The sequence below is a fragment of the Hylobates moloch genome, unplaced genomic scaffold (assembly GCF_009828535.3).
Source record: "Hylobates moloch isolate HMO894 unplaced genomic scaffold, HMol_V3 SCAFFOLD_8, whole genome shotgun sequence".
NCBI classification, from domain to species: Eukaryota; Metazoa; Chordata; class Mammalia; order Primates; family Hylobatidae; genus Hylobates; species Hylobates moloch.
The window spans coordinates 50978013-50991595 of record NW_026652283.1 but is presented as its reverse complement, the minus strand read 5'-3'; the positions used below and the strand labels follow the sequence as shown (position 1 = coordinate 50991595).

At 42.1% G+C, this 13583-nt stretch overlaps 1 protein-coding gene and 1 long non-coding RNA gene across 8 annotated transcripts in view; one reads left to right on the top strand and one right to left on the bottom strand.

Moving 5' to 3' along the window:
* The window catches only part of LOC131384111 (uncharacterized), a 48173-nt gene that overhangs the window by 14539 nt on the left and 20051 nt on the right, over positions 1 to 13583 (bottom strand). The window contains exon 3 of one of the 4 annotated variants that reach the window (XR_009214643.1): positions 8706 to 8806. The exons of the other annotated variants lie outside the window; for them this stretch is intronic. This is a non-coding gene — a long non-coding RNA (uncharacterized LOC131384111). The remainder of the gene's footprint in view (positions 1 to 8705; positions 8807 to 13583) is intronic. 4 annotated transcript variants of the gene reach the window in all.
* FAF1 (Fas associated factor 1) overlaps positions 1 to 13583 on the top strand; it is a 523525-nt gene that overhangs the window by 501278 nt on the left and 8664 nt on the right. The gene's annotated exons all lie outside the window — the stretch shown is intronic.

Sequence of the window (13583 nt, the reverse complement as noted above, 5' to 3'; positions counted from 1 at the left end):
CATCAAATGGCAGATTCCCCAGGACCTCACCACAGTGCCAACTGGATCCCCAGCCTACTTCACCAAAACCACACCCTGTTCTTCGTCCAGAACCAGGACCTCAAGCCTTCAGGTTTAATGTCTAAATCTGAATCTTCAGGTTTGGCTGAATCCCAAACCTGAAGATTCTTTTGCTATTTCCATTTTTTTTTTCACTTTCCCTCCTCTAATTGGCTTTATGTAAGACCTTGTGTGAGCAAGCCTTCCTCATGCATGCATTCTTTACTGTGAAAACTAGGGGCAAATAACCTATTTTCTAGATGAAAAAACTGAGATGCAGAAATGGGAAGTAACTTGCAGGGTTAGGAAAACCAAAAGCAGAAATGGCTGGTTCAAGTTTACATAGTCACAAAGTGAAGGTAAGATATACGTTTTTTAAACAAAAAATTGTACACATGAAGTTTGAGACAAGGAGGAAAGAAAAATGTGGAACTAATTGACACCCTAGGGCTGAGCCAGGCATTTGCCTTCCTTTGTAGTTTCCTGGTACCCTTTTCCCTCTTGTGGCCCTTTACTGTTCTGAATTTCAGTGTTCTAAATTCTTTTCTTGTCAGCATTCTGCCCTAGACTGTATACTCCTGAGAGCAGAAATAGTGTCTTGTTTACTCTTATAATCCAGGACCTAGCATGGTTTCTTACATGTAGTAAACACTCCGGAAATACTTGTTTAGTAAATAAATTAGAAGAAATAAAATGTTCCCAGCTATTCATCCACTGTTTTTGTTTGGTTGGTTGCTTTTATATTTTCCATCTTACCAGTCAGAAACTCATGATATCTTCATAGCTTGAGGACAGGCAAGTGAGGGGCCACATTATAGTGACATTCCTGGTTTCTTTCTCTCTCACCCTCCCCTTACCTCCTCCTTACATGGTCTTGGAAGTAAAACTCCCAAGTTTGGGGGGAGGAGGCATGGCAGGAGCATGGAGTTTCTAGAACTCAAGCACCAGAAGTGACCCATCTGATTAAAATTTTCAGATGTGTTTTTATAGCCAGTTGTCAGCCTCTCATTTTGACATCTCCAGCCAGACATTCTTAGAAGAATGTGAGTGGCACAAGCCTGCAGCGTAGTCCCTGCTACTCAGGAGGCTGAGGCAGGAGGATAAGTTGAGCCCAGGAGTTCCAAGCTGTAGTGCACTATAATTGAGCCTGAATAGGCCACTGCACTCTAGCCTAGGCAACATAGTGAAATCTCATCTTTAAAAAAAAAAATTTTTTTTTGTTTGAAACAGAGTCTCACTCTGTCACCCAAACTGGACTGCAGTGGTGCCATCTCAGCTCACTGCCACCTCCGCCTCCCAAGCTCAAGCGATTCTCCTGCCTCAGCCTCCTGAGTAGCTGGGATTACAGGTGCATGCCATCTACTGCCTGGCTAATTTATGTATTTTTAGTGGAGACGGGGTTTCACCATGTTGGCCTGGCTGGCCTGGAACTCCTGACCTCAAGTGATGCGCCTGGCCCCCAGAATTTTTTTAATCAAAAAAACAAAAGTGAGAAGAATGTAGTGCAGTAGGAAGGGGGTTAAGCTGGGAGCCACATCTCCTGGGGCAAAATTTTAATTCTTCTAGCCACTTGTTATGTGATCTCAAGCAAGGTACATATGTCTCTGGGTCTTTTTTTCTTTATCTAAAATATGAAGAGATTAAGTGTTTTCTTAATTTTCTTTCAGCTCTGATATTATGTGATTCTGTGATTAAATGACCTGGATGTTGATAATACATGCCCCATTGACAACTCTCTTCCGAAAACTAGAACAAAACCATTGGCTTCCTGGTCCTACTGGCTTTATTTAAGATCATCTTCTTTCTTTTTATATGACAGTATCTCTGTCCCAGGCAGTTTGTGAGGACTTAAGCTTTTATTTACTGTAGCTGGAGGCTCCTATAAGCCAAGGCTTTGACAATATTTCACATTTATTTATCTGAGCTAGAGCTTAGGATCAGGTGGCAGCTAAGTCACTTAAGGTTATTCAAATGCATTGAAAGTGTTGCTTAATAATTCAGAACCAGTTTTCTCTGTTTAGAGTGTTAAGATTTTTTAAATCCTTCTAATTAGCCAATTCCAACAGCAGTTTAAATAGGGAAAATTCTGTCCCCTCTGAAAGGGCAACTGATGCAGACTTACTGTCAGCCCCTGTGTCTGTGCAGCAGAATTGACCGAAGCTAGAGCCAGAGAGCTTCCAGAGCCAAGGGAGCTGCTGGAATGACCTGCTGATGGTATCACCAGCGGAGTCTGCCTGCTGTAGGAATGAGGCTGGGGGAAGAGGTCTGAGGATGCAGCTCCTGTAGACTCTATTTCTTTGGATTCATGGAGGCTCTAGGGAGGAGTGGGGAGTTTCCATTTAGTCATTCAGTAGATCAGTCTTTCAGCAAACATGTAGTGAACTTACACTGTTTCCAGCAGTATGCTAGGACCTGGGGATAGGTAGCCAGTAAAATCTCTATGTGCCCTCAGAATTCAACCTGGCTGGAGAGACAGACTCATAAACAAATAATCAAAAGGCACAGCAGATAACTCAGTGTGAGACTGTGGCTGATCCCTTGAGCTAGATCCTCTAGGATCTCTTGCCTGGTCACAGTATAAGAATGCTGTTTTACCAAAAGACAGGGTTGGCATTGCCAGTACCTGCTTTCCACTTTAAACACTGACCTTGTGTCAGCCAGCAGACCTTGGCAACTGCCTTGTCTGAGGATCCTAAGGTAAAATAAAGGTATTAGTTCGGTAAACATGGATTGACCACATGCAGGATAATGGGATAGGCATATAAGGGAGAGACCACAATGAACATATGTGGTCACTGTGTTCCATGAGCCTATGGCCTAGGGAATGATTCCAGCTATGATTAACTCTGTTATAGGAATAGGAGAAAGATTAATTTAGGCTCTGTCACTCAGGCCTGATTTTATGGAGAAAGTAGCATCTGAGCTGAGCCTTGAAGGACATATAGGTTGGGACAGGTAGAACTGGAGAGAGAGGACAGTCTAGGTGGAGGAAACAACACAGCAAAGGTTCAGGGAGGAAAAGCACAAGACATATTTGAGGAATAGCAAACTGCTCTAATTGTCTGGCACATAGGGTCTATGAGAGGATAATATTTAGAGATCAGCATAGTAAGCAATGTTGGGGCCAAGCCCCTACCACCTGTTCAAAAATTTAGACCCAGATTTCCCTTATTTGATGTATCTTTTGAGAGAAAATATTTTGCCACTTCTAAAATGTCGTTACTGTGATAAGCTGTGATGATGCTCATAGCAGGTCCATAAGGTGATACACCAGACAGATACCAACATCCTTGTTTAACAGACAAGGAATCTCAGAGGACAAAAAGTGACTTGTCCTAGAGCACACAGGTAATCAGAGCAGTATGCTAGGGTCAGGAGGCAGGTTTGCAGTTCCCCAAATGATGCTTGTTCTCTGACTCCCCTCCCCAGTTCTGAGCCCTGACCCTTTGTGGATATGGCAACTAAACTGATAGGGAATAAGCATGAAGAAAAGGCTGGCCAGGTAAAATGCATATCTCCAGCCACCTTCAAGTACCACTTTCCTAGCATCCTCTCTTCCTAAATACTTTTCTTTCTCATCATGGTACTTTTGCTTAAGCCCAGGAGTTTAGGAATTTGGGGTATAGGTTTGGTATTGTACAGGCCGCTGCTGGACCAGCCTTCAAAGAAAACACCTGCTCTGTTCATGATTCTTGCCTTCCAGTTTTATAAGCTTTTGGGTAGATGAAATGTACTATCAAAATAGCTCAGAGAGAGCCTTGGTAACATTTAAGATATTGAACGTGCTGCATCTGGTAACTAGAAAATTTAATGATCTCCTGCTGTTTTGGTAATTGGATAAGTAAATACATCAGAATAAATCACACCGGCAAGTCTTTTGTATGTCGTTAGGGACTAAACTCTTTTAACTCCTGTTCAAAGCCCCAGCTCTTGAGTGGTGTTTGCGTGCAGAGCAATACACACACCAGCTCGCATGGCCCTGCTTGGATATTAAAATTCATTCAAAATGCTCACTTTCTCCCTAGCCCACTCGACCTGAGAAGCACATGTAGCCCACCACTCCAGATCTCTCTGAAGCCAAGGAGAAAAGATTTTTTCAGAAGTTTAAATGATACCTAATAAGGTATTTGAGCTCTTACCGATCTATGTCCAGACTGTCTTTCCAGCCACGTCTTTCATTGAAGGTCTGCTGGGAGCCTTCTCAGAAACACTACCATGTACAAACTGGGAAAGTGAGGCCAAAGCAAAAGGGGACTGTCCTGTTTTGGCAAGGAGTCATTTAAGAACTTTGAGAGGAGCAGGACAGGATCAGACATTTTGTTCGACTCTCACGAGTGGAAGTGTGAAGGAGATAGACCCAGAAGGATGTGGTCTATTAAGAGACCATGTGGTGTTGGGTGATGTTGTCACCAACTTACAGATGAGAAATTTGGATCTTATCTCATGGTAAGAGGTTAAATGACTTACTCAAGAGCACACATGCAGTGCTAGGATTTAAAAGCCACCAGTGCTTTTTTTTACTGCCTCCCTAATTAGCACTTAATCCATGCCTACTAGTGAAACTCTGAGGCTGACAATAATCAGGATCTCTCAGAAGGCTTTTAAGCTGAATTAACAGTTCTAAATCTAACCAGAAAACAGGTGTCTCCCCTTTCATTTGTCTCTTAATGTCTTGTTCCAAACACAGTGGTTAGCATTATGGACCAACCTCTTATACAAGGTCCTGGCTTCTTCCATGGTACTGGCCTCGGAAAGTGAGGCATGTCCCCTAACTCAGTGATTCCCAGCCTTTTTCAAGTCACCAGACACGTTGAAAATGGTGTTTGTGTGTCTTACTGGAGAACCATACTAGGCTGCTCAGAGTCAGAAGCAACCCAGCTCTGAGGTTCCTGGCTGCCCCAAGAGTTGAGAAGAATCAGTATCGTAGCATACCTGCAAGCTGGGCGCACTGCTGGGGCTCATCTGCATTAGGTTTGTCTTGCCACACTACAGAATCTTTACTCATGAATTTGCCTGTGTCCAGTTTATGCTTTCAGGGGCAATGAGCTTGCAAATTGTTCTGTAAAGCGGGACTTTCTTTTATTTACTTGAAATTATGTCTTCCAGATTCCAGGACTTTCCAGGATGGGGAAACATGCCTGTTCTTGTTCTTTTTATATTCATTTTATGTTCTTTATTCTCATTCTGAAGACTTGGATCATCTCCTGTTTTTAGACTAAGAAGGTGTTTTCCTCCCCATTCCATTCGTAATAGAATCCTCTCTGGGCCTTCCCCACTTATATTGTCATTTAATAGTATAGTGACCAAAGCCACCATCAAGGATGCCACTGCAAGGAGAAGGTTACAGCTCTTGTTTGGTGCCCAGGGTGTCCCTGACAGTGTGCCAAGTTTGAGACCATTTTAACATTATAATACCTTAGAGTTGGTGTCTTCAACAGTCCATCTAAAGGCACAGGCTAGGAATGAAGAATCCAGATTTGCCATGAATGCTGAATAAACTTGGGTAAGTTCTTTCCACTCACTGGGCTTTTCTGTCCCCATATGCTACAGAGATGACCTCTAAAGACCCATCTAGCTCTAACAATTACTAGCTCTGTCATAATTGAATGACTAAATTTCACCCAAATGCCTAAGGTAATACACTCTGTTATGGGGGAAATATGCATTTCAGTTACACGAAGGGTAGAGTCCTCCCAAGCAAGGGACTTAGAATAAATAGTCTAGTACATGACTACAATACTAAAATAATCTAGTGTGGTGGTTAAGAACACAGACTTTGAAGTCAGACCTAGGTTTAAATCCTTGCTCTGCCACTTCCTGCCTGTGCATTCTTAGGCAGATTATATAATCTCGCTGAGCCTCTTGTCCTCATTTTTAAAGTGGAGGTAATATACCTCCCTCATAGAGTTGCAGTAGTGCTTATACAGCACTTAGCACAGTTAGCACCTAGTAAGCTCCCAATAAATGTTAGCTCTTGTTACCATTATTATAATTTAATAAAACAGAACAAACAGGGCAGCCTGCAAGACACAATTTCTATTCCTCTCTTACTTTAGTCTTTTCTCCCTTTGTTCTTCCTTTAATTTTTCTTTCATTCTCTTTCCCACCTTAAAAAAGTCATCAAAGAAAGAAAATGTCCTTGACACCTATGCTTTGCAGCCACAGATGCCCACCCAGTCTCACTCTCTAGCACCCTAGTTGATCTGTCACAGTTCAGTAATGAAAAGAGGAGCATCTGTCACTGTTTCCTGGAAGCCCTCACCCCAGTGCCACTTCTTTCCTGTGGTCCAGTGAGACAGACTGGCCTAGCAACTGCATAGGAAGCTGAGATAAACCACAGAGTAGTCTCATAGTGGGACCCTTCCAGATTGGAATTTTCATTTTGGGGTGTATGGCAAAGGTAGAGAAGAAATTGCTAAGAGCTACAATTGGCATTGTTGTCATAGTTGTTTATAATAATTATTATTAATAATCGTAATCCCTTATGTTGCAAAGGACTTTATTATTACCAAAGATTTTTTTATACCCTGACTCAGCATATGCCCAGCAATTCCCCTAAGTTCCCCCTCTGATACTTTGTGGGTATAACTGCTTTCTTTAGGGATTCCTAGCTCATCAAAAGGTGTTTAAAGAAAATAGACGATTAGTTGTTAGGACTAAGTTGACAGTAACAAAAGACAGCTTGAGTTCCTGTGTGGAACAACAAAGCCCGTTAGGGACATGAGCCATGACATAGCAGCAGAGTGCAGCATTTTTTATGCCCAACAGAAAGCCAGTTAGTCATGTTAACTGTCCTCCGTTTAGAAGTAGGTCAGAAGTTGAGAGGCAGTGAAGGGTAATGATTGGATATAGGCTGGAAGCTCACAAACCAGGGTACAATTCTGGCCTTCTCTTTCCTAGCTATGTAATCTTGAGCAAGTCTCTGAACCGTTTTTGACCTCAGAGAATTCATCTGTAAAATTGAAATAATAGGAGTACTTATCTCATAGAATTGTTGTGACCATTTAATTAGATAATATATAGAACAACTAGCCTAGTGCCTAGCACCTAACACTAAATGAATGGTAGCTTTTTTTTTTTTTTTGAGATGGAGTCTTGCTCTGTCACCCAGGCTGGAGTACAGTGGCACAGCTGTGGTTCACTGCAATCTCTGCCTCCCAGGTTCAAGCAATTCTCTTGTCTCAGCCTCCTGAGTAGCTGGGATTACAGTGTGCACCACCACGCCCAGCTAATTTTTGTATTTTTAGTAGAGACAGTATTTGACCATGGTGGCCAGGCTGGTCTCGAACTCCTGACCTCAAGTGATCTGCCTGCCTCAGCCTCCCAAAGTGCTGGGATTACAGGCATGAGCCACCACACCCAGCCATGGTAACTTTTTATAGGGATGATGTTAATAATTACTTATTAAGCTTCTGATATTTAATAGCATGTTTTCCTAATAGAGTAACTAATAGAATAGGTTACTCATAGCATACTAAAAAGATTAGTTAGGCCGGGCACGGTGGCTCATGCCTATAATCCCACCACTTTGGGAGGCCGAGGCGGGCAGATCACGAGGTCAAGAGATCGAGACCATCCTGGCCAACATGGTGAAAACTTGTCTCTACCAAAAATACAAAAATTAGCTGGGCATGGTGGCGCATGCCTATAGTCCCAACTACTTGGGAGGCTGAGGTAGGAGAATCACTTGAACCCAGGAGGCGGAGGTAGCAGTGAGCCAAGATCGTGCTACTGCACTCCAGCCTGGCGACAGAGTGAGACTCTGTCTCAAAAAAAAAAAAAGAAAAAAAAGAAAAAGTTGTTCCCCCAAGTTCAAAGTAAATGCTAATTTTGAACAAAATCAAAAGCAAATATAGTCAGCTTCACTATAATCTGGGAACTTACATATGCCGCCCATAAATATGCCTCAGAGTACAAAGAGCTTAGTATTTGAAAGGAGAGGACCTGTGTTCAAGTCTGAGCCCCGACAATTTCTGGTTGTACGACTGTGCATAAGAAATGTCCCTATTTGAGCTTTAGTGTTCTCATCTGTAAAAATGAAGATAAATGAATCCAATCTTAGGATAGCTTTAAGGTTTAGATAATATATGTGAAAGTGTTTTGAGAACTGTAAAATAATATTATTATGTATGCATTCTTCAGAAGGAAATTTAGTAGCACATTCATTTTGTGTTCAAATAGCTTGGCTTTAAAGAAGCATCTCTTTAAGAATAATCTTTGTTGTGGCTTTATGTTACAGATGGGAAATGTATTTTAAAATTTATTTATGCCCTGACTAGTTGATTTTCCCATCTTTTAATCAAGACCAAACAGACTTTGGAAAAAAAAAAAAAAAGGCTGTGACCCTTGTATCATGTTACATCAAAACCTAATTGTTAAGTACTTGCTTAGTGCTCTGAGGTTTTTGGGATTTTAGGAGTCATTAAATAATACCCTTTCACTTAACTAGTTCAAGACTAATTGAAAGATATAAGACCATTTGAAAGACAGACATAGCACTCAGGTGGGGATAAAAATATCACCTCCTTTGTTACCAAAAAAGTTGATCAGAGATTGTGATTTGAGATTAGGCAGCCAAGAGCCTTGCTGATGTATTATTTGCCTGTAAATTAAACAGACTTGTCCACTCAGTCCATGGTATAGCTGGACACTGCAGGCCCTCGTACCTTGTAACATGAGAGCAGGTTGGTTCCAGAAAAGGAAAAGGAAGGGGCTGAGCTCAGATCCTTCTCCCAAATTCACCAGGCAAATAAGTTTGTTCTCACCCCTGTGTGGGAGATGGGGAATACATCCAGAAGTCACTCCATGTGGATACATAAATGTGAAATAAATACTTCCCCAACAAGAGTTGTAAGTTTTATATTATTGACTCCTCACGACAACTCTGGGAGGCAAAAAAAAGTCTCAATTTTATAAATAAACATTGAATTTGCCCAGGGTCATCAGACAGCTAGGAGGTTATAGCAATGGGAATCCAACCCAGGTATCCCTCCCTGGGATCACACTTCAACAGTTCCAGCCACTGGGGAACTCAGACCACACAGACAACATCTATTTACACATAAAGAAGGCACTGAATCATAATAGCTTCCATGTGTCAGGCCCTTGATGGCTATTTCAACCCCTATAATAACCTTTCACCCAGTGGAGAAGGGAACTAGAGCACAAGTAAGCATCTTACTGGCTCTGCTAAGAGATTTGAATTTAAGTGTTTGTATTGTATTTCCAGAGCTTAACTGCAATCCAGTTTACTCCATTGACTCGCCCTCAGACTTCTAAAAATGCAAAAATTAAAGCCTAGACAAGAAAAGTGACTCGTCCAAAGTCATCCTGCTAGAGTCAGGACTGGAACCCATATAGTCTGGTGCTTTATATCCTGATAACATTAGATAATGTACAGCCTTGGCAGTCAGCACAGAGGAATTCAGAGAGGAGAGCGTTTTCTGGAGTACATAGTCCATAACTGAAGGGGTGGATTTCCTAAAGCTTGGAGAAACTTATTTTGCTCTGTCTGTGTCTAATGTAGAGGATGAGACCTGCTTGTCCTTGACATTGGTGTAAGAGGTAAGACGAGAATGGATGAGGTTCTGGAGTTTGATCTCTGTGTGGACTCAAAGAGACTTACAGATTTTCTGCCAGCGTGGCAAAGGGTTGCTCCTGAGAGTCAGGCGATGCAGGGTCCCCTCAACTCACAGTGCTATCAGCACACAGTCTAGAGAATGAAGGTTATTGGTCACCAGAGGCAAGCAAACAAATACTAGACAAAATTTGGTAACGAGAGCTTTTCTGCCTTTAAGATGCTGGAACTTTCTCAAATGCAAATTTTACTTTAAAAGCAGGAATAGGCCGGGCGCGGTGGCTCACACCTGTAATCCCAGCACTTTGGGAGGCCGAGGCGGGCGGGTCACTAGGTCAGGAGATCGAGACCATCCTGGCTAACACGGCGAAACCCCATCTCTACTAAAAATACAAAAAATCAGCCGGGCGTGGTGGTGGGCGCCTGTAGTCCTAGCTACTCTGGAGGCTGAGGCAGGAGAATGGCATGAACCCGGGAGGCGGAGCTTGCAGTGAGCCGAGATCATGCCCCTGCACTCCAGCCTGGGCGACAGAGCGAGACTCCATCTCAAAAAAAAACAAACAAACAAACAAAAAAAACAAACAAAAAAAAAACAGGAATATGTTTTGAGAAGCTTCTGTTGGTTTATTGTTTTCCAGTTCCACATATTGAACCTGAAGCCTGTAACTCATGGAATGAGAGAGAACCCTTTTAGGCTACTTGTAAGAGGTGGGGAGTTACTATGAAAATTATTAGGGAACCAGCGGAAGGCCTGGGTTCTGGTTCTGCCTCTACCACTTACCTATGTGCTCGTAGACAAATCCAGTCTCTGGGTCTTGTTTCCTCACCTACAGAGTGGGGCTGATTTCCAAGTACTACTGCAATGCATTTCCCCCATAAACTGTTAAATGCATTAGGAACATTAAAAAGAAAAAGAAGAAAAAAATCCAACCTAACATTTTTTCTAAAAGTAAAATATTAGATCCAGACTTTCTTTTATTCAATTTCAAAATAAAAGCATTACCTCAGAAATATTAAATGTAAAAGATCTAACTTCCTCACATGATTGTGAGTTAATGTTTGTGTAAATATGTTACAAACTATGAAGAGCTTTGCAAGTATTGCTGCTGCTATTCTTTTTAGTATTACTCACCTCCTGCCCTCAGGTCGCTCCCAACCTAATAGTACAGGTTGAGTATCCCTTATCTGAAGTGCATGGGACCAGAAATGTTTTGGATTTTGGATTTTTTCAGAGTTTGGAACATTTACCTACTGGTTGAGCATCCCAGATCAGAACATCCAAAATCTGAAATGCTCCAAAGAGCATTTGTTTTGAGCATCATGTCAGCACTCAAAAAGTTTTGGATTTTGAAATATTTTGGATTTTTACATTAGTGATACTCATCCTGTAGTTTATGCTCAGGTACTAAAAAGTGAGAGGCAGAATGATGTGACTAGAAAGAGCCCCAAAACAGAAGTCAGAAACTGTGGGTATTGCATATGCAGTGCTGCATCTGCTCCTATTCAACCGTGTGACCTCGGCTAAGTCACTTGACCTCTCTAAGCCTCAGATCGCCCTTCTATGAAATGAAGGGGTTAGATAATTTGGCATTTAAGGAGCTTCCCCCCAACCCCAAACATTCCAGGATTCGCAGTGTGGCCTAGGATGAGAATCTGTCACCTGGATTCACATTTTTCTCAACAGCAGTGATAGGCTTTTTAGAAAAGGAACCGAAGCCCAGGGAAGTAATAGAAACAGTATATGAAATTTCAGTCTGCTAAGAAAATTGATCTAGAAAGGAATAGCTCTGTTTGGCAAAGAACACCTGTCCCATTTTTGTTACATAAACATGCTTCACAAAGCCAATTTGCTAAATAAGTAAGCTAATGAGAAAATATATCCATTCAGGTTTTCTAAGTACAGTGAAGAAAATGTCAAGATGGTTGACTTTCCTTTTCTAACCACAGACAAAGTCAAGCCATACCTCTTATCTGAGAATGACCCTTCTCCCCCAAGGAGTCCCAAAAGGTGGGCTTCTTTGTTGATTTAGAGAGTCAATAATTCAGTAAAGTCCCAAGTAAATGGCACAACACAAGCTCAGATTGGGTTTTTGTATTCATATTTTATAAACATTTCAGGACTTTTTTCCTGACCTTTGACCTATTGCCATTCTTAAAGTGAAGATCTTATATCCCGGAAGCTTAGTTAGAAACAACTTCAGGATCATCTCATCCAACTTCTTTCTCTATGTGGAAACTACTCTCAGCAATTCCTCTGACAATATAATGTAGCGGGTTCCAAATCTAGACTGCCTTGATTCACAGCCTGGCTCTGCCCTTAATAGCTCTGAGACCTTGGGCAAGTTACTTAATCTGCTCCAGGGCTCAATTTCTCCATTGGCTTTATGGCTTAATGGGGATAATAATTGTCCTTACTTCAATGCAAAGGCATAAAAATGATATAATGGACTTTGGGAACTCAGCGGGAAGGTTGCAGGGGATGAGGGATAAAACACTATACATTGGGTACAATATACAGTGCCTGGGTGACGGGTGCACCAAAGTCTTAGAAATTACCATTAAAGAATGAACCCATGTAACCAAAAACCACCTGTTCCCCAAAAACTATTGAAATAAAATAAAATTAATATAATTGTCCCTACCTCAGATAACCTACCTTTTATATTGAAGTGCTTGGAATATACCTGGCACAAAGTAAATGCTCAATAAACATTAGCTATTATAGTCATCATCTGCAAGTAAGCCCCTATTTGAGTGCTTCTGGGAACAGCAGAGAGTTGCCCCATCCCACCCTCCCTACCCCTCCATTTCCCCAAGGCAGCCTGTTGACATGTTAGTCAGAATCATTCATATTATCAGCTTTAGAGTCACACCTGAGTATGAAACCTTATTCTGTCTGCAGCCTTGGGCAAGATAACCTATGGTATCTTCATCCATAAAATGGAAAGAATCATACCTATTTCACTGAGCTGTTGTGAGGACTAGTTAAGGTACTCTATGAAAAGTATATAAAGTACTTAGCATGGTTCCCAGCTACATAGTAGGCACTCAATAAATGATAGTTGCTGCTATGATGATGACTGAAGAACAAGAAAATAAAGAACAGAGAGAGGAGGGAGAAAGATAAGAGGAGCAGTAGTAGCCACATCGGCAGCTGCTGTCTGTCTGTAAAAAGTTGTTTCTGACTAGCTGGGTTCTGCTTCCCTGTCATTTTATTTCACCAGCCCTAGATGTATCCACCAGAGCTGCACAGAACACATCTTCTCTGTCTTCTACTTATCAGCCCTTCAGATATTCAAAGAGGGCTGACAGCCCCCCTCCCTACCCGTATAGCAACATCAACGCCACCACTTCTCAGTGCCCCCTCTCCAGGGAGGTATCTCCCATTCTTTAGCTGTCTCTCGGAGAACATAGTTTTTAGGCTCTTCCCTAAGCAGGAGGTCCCGCCTGGCATGCTCCATGTCCTTCTTGAACGGGGCCCAGAGCACTGCAGGACAGTTTCACAGCATGGCCACCATCTTGCTGGGGAGAAACATGATGTCCTACATCCCCCTAGGTTTCTCTCAATTGGTTTGTCCAAGCCAGGCAAATGAGAATGGAAATAGAGATTGTCCTTGCTTACTTTGAAATTCTTACCTAAAATGACCTTCAAAGAAAAAAAAATTGCTTGATTTTATTTTTAGGGCACCAGAGGGAGCAGTCAGCCCAGCCGTGTTTGCTTCAAAGGAATCCAATGGTGACACAGCCTCACCGAGGCTGTAGACTAGACGGGGGTCTCCAGAGATGGAGGCATTACCTGATCAGGAAAAGGGGGGCACTCTTGCTGGGCAGTGGGGAAGAAACCAGAAAGATAGCCTAGTATAGATCAGGGTTCCAGGAGGTTTTGGTGAAAGAGCTGCAGCTTTGAAGTTAGAAAGATCAGGGCCCCTACCCAGTCAGTAATGGCTACAACCCTACTGAGTACTCA